This window comes from Vombatus ursinus, unplaced genomic scaffold, assembly GCF_900497805.2.
Source record: "Vombatus ursinus unplaced genomic scaffold, bare-nosed wombat genome assembly UNPS02014863.1, whole genome shotgun sequence".
In the NCBI taxonomy this organism is placed as follows: domain Eukaryota; kingdom Metazoa; phylum Chordata; class Mammalia; order Diprotodontia; family Vombatidae; genus Vombatus; species Vombatus ursinus.
The window spans coordinates 2,969,717-2,983,634 of NW_020954641.1; positions in this window are offsets into that span (position 1 = coordinate 2,969,717).

Genomic DNA, 13,918 nt, shown 5'->3' on the forward strand with positions numbered 1-13,918 from the left:
TAAAGCAGCCCATTCTTACAAGTTAGGAAATTTTTCCTCAAATCAAGTTGAAATCTGTCTCTAAAACTTTCACCATTGTTTATACTCCTTCTCTTTGGGGATTAGTAGAACAGGTCTGAGCAGAATGCTAGCCTGGAGTCAAAAAGACTTTTCTTCCTGAGTCCAAATCTGGCTTCAGACACTTACTAGTTGTGTCACTCTGGGCAAGTCACTTGACCCTGTTTGCCTCAGTTTCTTCATCTATAAAATGAGTTAGAGAAGGAGATGGTAAACCATTCCAGTATCTTTTCCAAGAAAACCCTAAATGGGATACTGAAGAGTTGGCCATGACTGAAAAATGACTTAACTGAATAAGAACACGTCTAAAGTCTTTTACACATGATAACTTTTCAAGTATTTAAAAACACAGCCCATGTTCCTCCTCTTTTTCCCACTATACCTTCTTTTCTCCAGGTGAAATATCACCATTTCTTCAACTGATCCTTATGTGGGTTAATCTTGAGGCCCTTCCCCATTCTACTCACTCTCCTCTGGAGGCTCTCCAATTAATCAATATCTTTCCTAAAATATGTCACTTAGCCAATCTGTTGCCAAATCCACTTAGGTCTACCTCCAAACAAACTGTCTCACATTTTTCCTATCCCTTACACTTCCACTACAACCACTCTGGTGCAGACTCCCATCACCTCTCATTTGAACTATTGTAATACTTTTCCTACCTTTAGTCTCTCTTCCTTGGATCAGTCCACATTCTGTCTGGATAATCGTACTTGAATTGCTTCTCAGATCATAGTACTCCCCTTCTCAGAAACGTTCAATGGTTCCCCATTCCCTCTGAGATAACATCCTGTCTCCTCAGCGAAGGTCCTCCACACCAGATTGCATAGCCAGTTCAAGACAGAACCTGGCCTCCAGTTCTAGTTGTCTGACCCTGTTTGGTACTTTTTCCACTACTGCAGATCTGTTTCCTCTCAGTCTGAGTCTGGGTTTATTTCTGATCTTTTCTACTAGAGGACAGGGGCATCTAGGTAGCAAAGTGGATAGAGCACTGGGTTTGGAATCAGGAAGACTTATCTTCCTAAGTTCAAATCTGGCCTCAAATACTTACTAGCTTTGTGACCATGGGCAAACCCTGTTTGCCTCACTTTCCTCATCTGTAAAATGAACTGGAGAAGGAAATGGCAAACCACTCCAATATCTTTGCCAAGAAAACCCCAAATGGGGTCACAAAGAGTTGGACACAACTGAACAACATCAACAAACTAAAGGATGGACTACCTCCAAACAGGAACTAGGTATTATTCAGCTTTATCTCCTCCACAGGGGCCTTAAAACAAACACAGAAGGCATTGGTAACTGTTGAATGAAGGAGAAGATCAGCAACCTGTTGAAGAATTAGGGACGTAAGGTTGATGACGGTGGTGGGAGGCCTTGTTTGGCCGCCAGGTGGCGATGCTATAAAGTCAGTTTCCTGGCTCTGTCGGGAACTCATTTTCTGCTGCTGGACTTTTGCTCACACAGTTCTCCACCCTCACCCCCCAACCCAACACTCAGAATCATAAGATCATAGACCTAAAACTGGAAGGGACCTCAGATATTGTTTAACTTAATCTTCTAATTTTATGGATGTGGTCCAGGGAAGTTCACGGATTTGGGCAAGGATCATCTGGGTTGTAAATTCAGAGTCAGAATTTAATGGCAGGTCTTCTGATTCCAGAAATTGTGTGGGATCTTTTCCACTGTCCTTTGGAAATCCTACCTAGTCTTCAAGGCTGAGTTCAAAAGCAAGCCTCTCCCAGTGGAGATCCTTCCAGGCAGCAATGATTCTTCTTTCTGATTTTGTAGAGTAATCTGTTTGTACCTCTCATGCACTCAGCATATTTCATAATAATAATAATAGTAAATATTTGCATGTTCTTTTATATTCATTATCTCAAATGAACCTCACAACACCCAATGGCGTAAATAGTCAAGTATTATAATCTCTAATCCATCATCCACTCAGCCATCAAAGTGATCTCTCTAAAGTGCACAGTCTGAATATATCACCCCTCTCTCTCTCCCAATAAACTCCAATGGCTCCCTATTGCTTCCAGCATCAGATATAAAAATAAGCTCCTTGAGGTCCTAGACTGTCTTTTGTCTCTTTTTGTATCTCCAGTGCTTAGTAAGGTACTTGGCACATAGAAGGTGCTTAATAAATGTTGATTGATTGGATTGAATTTTTTGGCATTTAAAGCCCTTCACAATCAGCCCCCCTCCTTTTTTTTTAACCTTTCTGATCATTTTACACTTTACTCCAATGTACTCTATAATCCAGCTACACTTTCATACCTGTTGTTTTTCACACATAACATTCAATGTCCAGACTCAATACTTTTGCACTGGCTGTCCCCCCATGCCTGGAATGCTCTTTCTCATCACATCTGATTTCTTTAGCTTCCCTGGCTTCCTTTAAAACTCAGCTCAAATTTCAATTTCTATAGGAGGGTTTTTCTGTTGCCCTCCTTTCCCAAATATTAGTTCCTTTCCTCTGAAATAATCTTCCATCACAGAGGTTCCCAAACTTATTTGGCCCATTGCCCCTTTTTCCAAAAAAAAATTACTCAGTGCCCCCTGGAAATCTACTTTCTTTAACCCTTTAATGTTTTTTTTAAAAATTTGTGTCATTTCAAAAAAAGTATAATATATTTTTTTAAAAAAGGACATATCTTAAATTTAATAATTTATCATACATTAAAATTTTGACGATGCAATATTGTGGCATATAATAGTATAGAATCATATTGTAAACAAGTCAGACACACATATATTCCTGCTGATGCAAGCTGGACTTCCCAACAATGCGTGATATGCTCACCTGCCAACACTTGCTTATTAAGTCCTTTCAGTGGACTTGACCATTGATCAGTTATAACTTGCACTTTGTGTGTTTATTTGGAAACTAATGCAATCATTACTACTTTAACTCTGTTATACAATGATGAAAGATGTACAAACTGTTTTTCAAAATTTTCTTCTCTTTTCTTCTTTCCTTATGCTTCCACCACCTCTTTATTTTTATTCAATGCCCCCTAATTGCACCCGAGGCTTCTACCACCCACCTTGGATCGTTCCAGTGCTCCCTGGGAATGGTATCACCCACTTTGGGAACTTACGGGGTGTAGTTCTTGTGTGTACATAGTCATCTGCATGTTACCTCCACATTAGAGTATAAGGTCCTTGAGGGCAGGGACCATATTTTTGCCTTTTTTTGGATGCTCAGGACTTAGAATTATGTCTGATGCATAGTAGGTAATTCATAAATGCTTGTTGAATGACTGGTTGACAGATAAGGACATACTACCTCTTCGGGTTATTGGGATGATCCAGTGAGATAATACATGTAAAGTGCTTTGCAAACCTTAAAGTGTGATATGAATGCCAGCTATGAGGAAACTGAGGCTGAGAGCAGATATGACCTGCTTGAGGTCACACAATTGGTAAACAGCTGACTTTGGGATTTCAGTTCAAGTTTTCCCACTCCCAGGCCATTGCTTTTGACTATACAATGCTGCTTCTCTATCCTGTACTAGAGTCACCACATGCTTGTGCTTGAGGCCCAGTGTCTTTCTTAGGATTCTGAACAAAGCAGTTGCTTCATAAGGGACAGCTGGAGGCACAGTGGATAGAGTACTGGACCTAGAGCCAGGAAGACTTGAGTTTGGGACACTTACTAGCTGGGTACCCCTTAATCTCTGCCTGTCTCAGCTTCCTTATTTGTTAAATTGGAATAATAATACCACCTTCCACCCAGGGTAGTTGTGAGGATTAAATGAGATAAATGTGTAAAGTGCTTTGCAAACTGTAACATACTATGTAAATACTAGGTATTAAATGGACCTGGATTCGCAATTTCTCTTCTTTTTACCTGTGTTACCTTGGGCAGGTTGCTTCCTTTACTCAGACCTTAATTTCTTCCTCTGTAAAGTAAAATTGAACTAAATTATCTCTAAGGTTCCTCCAACGCTAAATGCCAAGAGCCTAAGAATGAGGGAGGCCTGGCTGCAATGCTGTGTACATACAAGTTGTCCTTAGATGACTTAAGGACTGTCCCAGCTCTTAAAAGGGCAGAGCAGGTTTTTGAGGGGAATGAAACAAGGACTAAGACCCTTGGTCTGGGGATATGAAGTGGTGGGGTGATGAAATGAAGTTTCTACCTCCTTGGTCGAGCCTAAAAACTATGTGGGGGGGTGGTAGAATAAGCAGGAGGGAGGAAAGGGACAGCTATGTTTTGGGAATGGTGCAGTGGTGGGGAGTGGGGAGCCTCAGTGTGAAGGGGGAAAGGACAGAATTTGTCAGAGAGGTGACTGTGTGAGGAGGCAAAGGGACAGAATATGGAGAGTGGACTGAATGATTTAAGTGGAGGTAAAAAAACAAAGTCTAGTGGGGTAGGGACAGAGTAAATCAGGTGGGGATAGGGGCAGGGTGAGGAAAAGGGGACTAAGGGGGGATAGCAGCATTTTGGGGCATGAGACTGAGGTAAGGCCAAAATCAGTGCTGATTGGAGAGTGACAGTGGGAAAGAGAAGAGGGAAAAAATAATTTGCCAGAGGAGACTTCAAAGGGACAGAAGGTGGAGAATGGATCTATTAATTTACAGGGAGGGGAGCGGCAAGGAACAAAGTTTAGGATAATGAGGACAGAGTAGATTTGGGAGCAGAGAATAGGTAGGGTAAAGGAAAGAGGAGAGCGTGTTCCAAATGAGTGAGAAAGAGAAGGGACAGGTAAAGAGATCATAGTCTGGAGCCAGAAGGGAGCCCAGAGGCCATCTAGACCAACCCTCAATTTCCAGATGAGGAAGCTGAAACATGGGAAGGTCTAATGCAGGGGTGGGGAACCTATGGTCTCGAGGCCACACGTGGCCTTCTTGGTCCTTGAGCAGAGCTTTTTGACTGAGTCCAAGTTCTACAGAACAAATCCTTTTATTGAGGTTCTGTGAAGTTTGGATTCAAAGGGCTACACTTGAAGACCTAGAGGGCCACATGTGTGCTTGAGGCCACAGGTTCCCCACCCCTGGCTCTAGTGACTTACCCAACGTCTGTCATACAAGCAATACGTGGTAGAGGCAGGCTTTTTATCTCAGAGCTAGTGCTTTTTTTAATGTAAGGGGCAGGGGGACAATGGTGAGGGAGGGGAGAAATCTGAGTCTCGGGCAGAAGACCTAGGGGTGAACAGGTTGAGGAGTCAGAAAGCAGCATTGCATGCGGGAGTCCAGAGAGGTAGACTCCTGGCCAAGGATTCTTGCCATCAGCCCCCCTGCAGCTCAGCCCCACTTGGGGGCTCCTTGCCCAGGCCCATATTTGCACAAACGCCTGCTCACTGCTCTCTCTGGAGTCCTGTCCAAAAGGAGCTATTTTAAGCTCCCTGGAAAGGAACATTGTTTGGTGGGAATGAGACAGGCCTGTGAGCTCTCCATTCTCAAAAAAGGGAAAACCACCCGGTCAGAGCCTCTGGATAATATAAACATGGAGGGAGGCCTGGCTGACTTGCCCATCTGCTCCATGCCCACTCTGCCTAGGCACACAGTCCTGGGCCTGGGAGCTCACATGCTGGCTGCTTCTGAGAGTTCCATACTCATACCTGTTGGTGAGAAATCAACCAGGAGAAGAGTAGGTAGGTGGTTTGGGGACTAAGTCCCCAACTTAAGCCCATTGGCACCAATCCTACTCATTTTTAAGATAAGGAAGCTGAGGCCCAGGAAAGTTAGGTGATTTGTCAATGGTCATATGGGTAGCAAATGTCATATTTGATCACCATTCCTCCATTCATAGAATTAATTTTTGACCTGGAAGCAAGAGTGCCTGTAGCCAGCTCGTAAGAACCGATTAGTAATTTTTTCGGCCTGACCATTGACACCTCGGAAATCTGCAAACACCTCAAATCAGAGCCAGATTTATTATTTAGTTGATTGTCTAGATTTAAGAAAGTGTTGGAGAAAATGTTAATAATACAGATTAAACTTTTAAAATGTGCTGTGCCTACATGGGTTTTTGGTGAGTGGTTGATAAGCATTTATTAGCATACTTCTGACTGGGAGGAAACACAGAGGTCATCTTGTCCAACCTAACTTTATAGATGAAGAAAATGAAGCCCAGAGATGTTAAGTGTCTTCCTTAAGGTTGTGAGGTAGTATCTAGGATTTGAACCAAACTTCTGACTCCACGTTGATTACTTTCCTCATTGTACCACACTACCTCTAGGTCAAAGAGAATAATTCTAATTCCCTGGGGGTAGCAATGTGGTTAAGTGGAAAGAACACTGTCTCCGTGGGATCTGGATTCAAATCTTGACTCTGCTACTTACCAGCTGTGTGACTTTGGGCAAACCACTTACTCTTTTGGCCCCTCAGTTTCCTCACCTGTAAAATAAAGGAGCTGCACTAGAATGCCTCCAAGGCCCCTTCTAGCTCTGGTTCTATGATGCTCTTCTATACGATAATCCTTTAGATACTTGAAGCCGGCGATGTCTTCCTTAGGTCTTATCTTCTCCAGACTAAATCACTATTTTCTTAAGCTAAACTTCATATGACATAGTTTGGAATTTAGGTTATCTCTAAAGTCCTAAATCCTATGATCCCTCTTTATCTTTATGGCTCCTTCCTTGACACTTCCAGCTTGATGAATAATTAAAGAATCTCAGAATTGACAAGCATCTCAGAGGACATCTGATTTGGAGGTTCCATGATAAGCACAGGTCTATTTCTTTTGGGGGCTATACAAATATATTTTTATTGAATCCTTCTGTCTCTACATTCTATTTGTTTCTGGATGTGTCCCCCTTCCTTTACCAAGTGAACCTTCTCTTGTAACAAAGATTTAAAAAATAAGAAAGTAGTCAGCAAAAGCCAATCAACACATTGGCCACATCTTAGAGCATACATATATAATTATTCACACTCTAGGGCCCCACCTCTGCATTAAATGGAGAAAGGGGCATTCTCTGTACTCTTTTCTAGCTCCAACCTTGGTCATTATAATCACACATTATTCCATCACTGTTCTGTCTATTTATATTGTAGTTGTATATATATTTTTGGGGGTTCTGTTTATTTCTCTTGGCATCAATTCATAAAAGTGTCCCCATGTTTCTCTGAATTTGTAACACTCATTATTTCTTATAGAACAATAATATTTAATTACATTCTTGTACCATAGTTTATTCAGTCATTCCCTAACTGATGGACACCTATGTTGTTTCTACTTTTTAGTTACCATAAAAGTCCTGCAATGAATATTTTGGAATATATGGGACCTTTCTGCCTCTAACTTCCTTGGGACATATTCCTAATAGTATTTCTGGGTCAAAGAATATGGGTGTCAGATTTCTGTTCAGAACAGAACACTTCCAACCAATTTTTCCAACCAGATTTCCCTACTTCTGTTAATAGCAATCTAATTCTTGGCACTCAGGTTGAAAACCTGTGTTGTTTTTGACTCTTCCTTTGCCTTCATCCTTCACCAAAGCATCTTAAAGGATCACAGACTTAGATCTGGAATGGACCTTAGACGTTACCTCATTTTGTATGTACCTCCTCATTGTGGAAATAGGGAAATGGAGCTTAGAGAGGTCATGTGAACTTGCATACCATCACACAGGTTGTAAGTAGTAGAATTGTAATTTGAATCCAGATGGTCTCAACTTCAAACCTTGTTGTCTGTCCAATGTGCCAAGTTACCTCTCTTGATAATATTTGTCACATTAATTTTCTTATATACTCTACTATAGCCCTTTCTTGTTGTCCATTTCCTTATTAATTCTGCCTTGAAATACTGCCTTCTATTTGGCCTCCCTGACTCTCTTCCCCTCCAATATATCCTGTACTTATCACTGGCCTCCTAAAGTACAATTCTGGTGTTGTCACTGCTCTGCTCAAAAATTAACCTTGAGTGGGTCCCTACTGTCTAGAGCAGGGGGTAGGGAACCTGCAGCCTCGAGGCCACATGTGGCCTTCTAGGTCCTTGGGTGTGGCCTTTTGACTGAGTCCAAGTTTTACAGAACAAATCTTTTTATTAAGAGGATTTGTTCTGTGAAGTTTGGATTCAGTCAAAGGGTAGCCACACTTGAGGACCTGGAGGGCCACATGTGTCCTTGAGGCCACAGGTTTCCCACCCCTGGTCATAGAGTCCAGCATCCTTTATTCAATCAAGGCATCCATAAACTGGTCCCAGTCTACTCTATCTGCAAAATAAAGAGTCTGGGCTAAAGGATCTATATGGAGTCTTCCAACTTTACATTCTGTCATCCTCTATCTTAATTCTTCAGCCTCATCTCCTACAACTGATTGCCACATACCCCTAGTCAAACAGCATAGATCTTTCTTCTCTAAATATATTCAGTCCTTGACACCTCTTTGCTCTGTCCAACACCATTCTCTTAAGTATTTTTGATTGATGCTCTACTCTTTTTTTTTTCTACTATCATTGTCATTTCTCAATGTTTACCCCAACCCCACCAACAGAAACCTCCTTGGTAACAAACAAGCATAGTCAAGCAAAACAAATCAACATACTGCCATGTCTGAAAAGGCATGCCTTATTCTACATCTATTCACTACCATTTCTTTTCTGATAGATGGGAGACATGTCCTGGCATCAAGGTCTCTGAAGTCAATAAACATTGACCACTGTATTGATCAGAATTATGAAGCTATTTAATGCTGTCTTCCTTTATATAGTTATGGTTGTAATGTAAATCGCTCTCCTAGTTCTGCTTATTTTGCACTTCATTGGTTCAAACAAATCTCTTGATTATATGGCATTACTTATGGTATAATTTTATTCACTGACATTCATAAGTCATAATTTCTTGAGTCATTTCTGAATCAATGGGCACCTACTTCCCTTCCAGTACTTTATTATTACAAAAATGCTGTTATAAGTACTTTTGTACACTGGAGCCTTTTTCCTTACCTGTGATCTTCTTGGCTGTATCCCTTAGCAATAGGTAAAAGGACACATACAGTTTAATGACTTTTAAAGCTTAATTCCAAATTGTTTTCCAAAATGGTTGGACCAATTCATAGTTTCACCAACAGTGAAATCACTCCTGTCTTCCCACAACCACTCTACGTTTGATCATTTTTATCTTTTGTCATTTCTGCCAATATGATAGGTGAGAGGTAAAACCTCAGAGTTGTTTTAATTCACATTTAATCTGGAGGACTTTTCACCATATGATTGTTGATAGTTTATATTTTCTCTTTTGAAAGTTGGCTGTTCATATCCTTTGAACACTTATCTTGTTCTTTTATAGGTTTGTATCAATTTATGGCAAATAATATATGTCAGACCTTTACCAGAAATATTTTACACAAAGATTTTTTCTATTTAATTGTCTGGCTTCTAATTCTAGCTGCATTGATTCTGGTCATTTAAAAGTGTTTCAATTTTATAAAATCCAAATTGCTCATTTTATCTTCTATTTCTCCATCCTTGTTTAGCTATGACTTACTCCCCTAGTCACATTTGTGCAGGATACCTACTTCCACACTCCTCTAAATAAAAAAAATAGGCAATCTTTTAGTCAGTCAATACATAAACATTTTGGGCAGTTTGGTGGTGTGGTAGGTAGAGTGCTAGGCCTGGAATCAGAGGACTCATCTTCATGAGTTCAAATCTGTCCTCAGACACTTACTAGCTGTGTGACCCTGGGTAAATCACTTAACCCTGTTTGCCTCAGTTTACTCATCTGTAAAATGAATCAGAAAAGGAAATGGCAAACTACTTCAGTATCTTTGCCAAGAAAACCCCAAATGGGCTCACAAAGAAGCAGACATGACTGAAACAACTGAACAACAATAACTAAGAGAAGGAGACACTAGAATTAGGGCTGGGAAAGGCTTCCTGTAGAAGGTAGGATTTTAGTTGGGATTTAAAGTAAGCTAGGGAAACCAGTAGGCAGAGACGAGGAAGGAGGGAGAGTTTTCCAGGCCTGGGGGACAGTCAGAGAAAATGCCTAGAACTGAGAGATGAGTGTCTTGTTCATGGAACAGCCAGGAGGTCAGTTTTTAATTGATTTTAGGCAAATTTTAATGATTTAAGGCAAAGGCAGGAGGGGGCTAGGTTATGAAGGTATCTGAATACCAAATAGAGGATTTTATATTTAGATGGTGTATTTTTTGGAAGTTTATTACGCTTTGTGGTGTTAGAATCATAGATTATAGTGTCTTAGGTCTAAAGCTGGAAGGGACTGAAGAGGTTATCTTGTCTAACCTCCTTATTTTATAGATGAGAAAACTAAGTTTTAAATAAGTTAAATGACTTTTCTAAGATCACAGAGCCAGCAAATGGAAAAGCTGGACTTTGAAACCAGGTATTTTGACTTCAAATCTAGCTTACCCTGCCCCCCCCACCCCCATCATGCTTTGAATGTTTGATTGAATTCACTTATAAATCCATTGGGGCCTGCATTGGAGCCCTTTTTAAAAATTCTTTTGGGAGTTTGTTAATAGTGTGTTAAATAATTTCTGTTCTTTAGGTTGGGTTCTTTAAATTCTTTGTTTTTCTGTCAATTTGAGTATTTTACATATTTGAAAAAAATTCATCCATTTCCATTACATTTTAGTTCAGTTGGCATATAATTTTATGTAATTATTTCTAATAATTTCCTTTATTTTCTCTTCATTTGCTGTGAAATAGCTTTTTCATTTTGTTATAATTCAGTTTTCCTTTCTTTCTCTGTGTTGCTCTGTCTCCTCATTTTTTCAAATCGCTTAATGATTTGCCTCTACAATCAGTTCATTGAAAAATCCAGCACACAAATTTCTTCAAAAACTACTTCTTTGATTTTCAGAATTTCTACATTCATTCATTCATTCATTCATTCATTCATTCATTCATCATTTATGAAGTATCTTCTCTTGTGCAAGGTGATCCTACTGCTTAACACTGAGAATGCAAACACTTTGAAACATCAACATTCCAATATTGCTTATAGGACTGTAGGGCCAGTCAATTCTATAAGTTCCAACTACCTGCATACCACTACATGTGGTATAGTGAATAAAGCATCAGACTTGGCATCAGGATATCTGAACCTTGATTCAAGTCCCAACTCTTCCACTTAATAGCTCTTTCTTCAGTTACCTCATTCATTATAAATGAATGAAAATCATTTATTGCTTACTCTGAAAATCATTTATTGCTTAACCATTTAAGTGCTTACTCTGGCCAAACATTTTGCTAAACTCTAAGGATACAAATACAAAAGTGAGATAGTATTTTTCTTCAAGGTTCTTACTTTCTAATTGGGAGACAACAAATATAGGAGAGTGATGTCCAGAGAAAGGAGGAATGGTCCAGAAAATTACAAAGATGATGAATGGAACAAGAGGCCAGTCCACTGATCTGCCCTTTTCAGAGTCATTGGTGGTGCTGATCTTTTTATAGCTTTCAGAACAAGAGGTAGAAAGAAGGGTGGAAGCACTTATGTGGTAGTAATGCTGAAAATAGCTGGAAGAAGATGAGGTTACATAGTCCCAGGGAGTTCAGAGAAGAATGGCTCAGCTCCTTCCAGGTATGGTCTTGAAAAATCCTATTTAGAGAGTGGAGTGGCAACAATGGTTAAGATAGTCTTTGTACTTCTTATCTCACAGAGTGGTTGTGAGAAAAACATCTTGTCAATTTTAAAGAACTACAGACACATGAACTGTTATTATTATTTTCCATCACACTAGTTCCTCATCCTGATTTATTCTCACTGTTTTAGATGCAAACTGCTTATCCCTACCACTTCTTTCAAATTCTCATCCCTATTCGGACCAAGCCTACTCTTCCCTAGCTGCACTCTGATGGGGTTTGCTCTTTTCCTAACCCAGGGGTGGGGAAACTGTGGCCTTGAGTCCATATATGGCTTTCTAGGTCTTTGGGTGCGGCCTTTTGACTGAGTCCAAGTTTTACAGAACAAATCCTTTTATTAAGAGGATTTGTTCTGTGAAGTTTGGATTCAGTCAAAGGGCTGCACTTGAGGCCCCAGAGGGCTACATGTGACCTCAAGGCTGCAAGTTCCCCATCCTTGTGCCTATTCTACTGTGGCTAACCTATTTTCTTTCTTTTGTTTCTTTCATTTCTTTTTTGTAGCAAACCAGTTTTTCTTTTTCTTTTTTTTTGCCTTAATTTCTTGATTATTACTTTTTTCTTTTTATAATTATGCTTTATTTATTTTAAAATTCAGTTTTTAAAAATTTGAGGTCCAAATTCTTTCTCTCATCCATTGAAAAGGCAAGCAATATGATATCATCAATTATACATGTGAAGTCATACAAAACATATTTCCAGTACTTCCAAGGTGATGTGATCTGGGGAGAAGTATGATCACTGCTCTACTGCTCTGTGCTACAGTACTTCCCCAGGAAGAGCTGATGCTCCCTTGTAGCTGCAAACCTAGCTCTCCTCTCTACCCTGGGACTGTGACCTGGAACTACATTTGGGTAATACAGTTGCCAAACAGCTCCTGGTCCTTCACCCAGTGATAGCACAGGGGTCTTCTGCAATCTCTTTCTGTTCATTTGTCCAATCCCTTTACTGTTTTTGGGCTGAGAGTTTCCAAAACTGCTACTGTTGTCACAGCCACCTCCAAGACCCACAGCTGATGTTACCATTGCATTGCACTCTAGGCCAGCCCCAACCCCAGTGTCACAGACCTCTCCTTTTTTTAAAAAATTAATTTATTTTGATTTATCAACAATCACTTCCATAAGCTTTTGAGTTTTAAATTTTTTCTCCCCCTCCCTCCCCACTTCCCTTCCCAAGACGGCACGCAATCTGATGTAGGCTATATATATACATTCCTATTAAACATATTTTCACATTAGTGATGTTGTAAGTTCTACGAATTAGAACCAATAGGAGGAACCACCAGAAAGAGGAAACAAAACACAACAGAAGAAAAAAAAATAGCAAACAATATGCTTCAATCTGCATTCAAATTCCATAATTCTTTCTTTGGTTGTGGATAGCATTTTCTATCATGAGGCCTCTGGAGATGTCTTAGATCCTTGCATTGCTGAGAAGGGCTAAGTCTATCAATATTAGTCATCGCACAACGTGGCTGTTACTGTGTACAATGTTCCCCTGGTTCTGCTCACTTCACTCAGCATCAGACCATACAAGTCTTTCCAGGTTTTTCTGAAGTCAGCCTGTTCATCATTTCTTATAGCACAATAGTATTCCATTATATTCATATATTGAAACTTGCTCAGCCATTACCCAATTAATGGGCATCCTCTCAGTTTCCAGTTCTTTGCCACCACAAAAAGAACTGCTATAAATATTTTTGTACATGTGGGTCCTTTTCCCATTTGTGTGATCTCTCTGGGATACAACCCTAGAAGTGCTATTGCTGGGTCAAAGGGTAAGCACATTTTTATAGCTCTTTGGGCATAGTTCCAAATTGCTCTCCAAAATGGTTGGATTGTTTCACAACTTCACCAACAATGCATTAGTGTTCCAATTTTCCCATGTCTTCTCCAACATTTATCATTTTCTTGTTTTGTCATGTTGGCCAATCTGATAGGTGTGATGTAGTACCTCAGAGTTGTTTTGATTCGCATTTCTCTAATCAATAGTGATTTAGAGCATTTTTTCACGTGATTATAGATAGCTTTACTTTCTTCATCTGAGAACTGCCTGTTCATATCCTTTGACCATTTATCAGCTGGGCAAGACCTCTCCTTCTGATCTCCTAAGTTGTCTTGGGCTGGAAAAAAGATGTCTCACCCCAGCCTTTTGTTGGCTGTGCTACTCCAGAATTCAATTTGAGGTCTCATTTTAAAGTTATTTAGAACAAAATATTGGGAGAGCTGGGCTATAGAGCTTCAGTTACTCTACCATCTTGGCTCCGCCCAGCTGGACCTATTTTCAGGTAACTCCACTAAATCT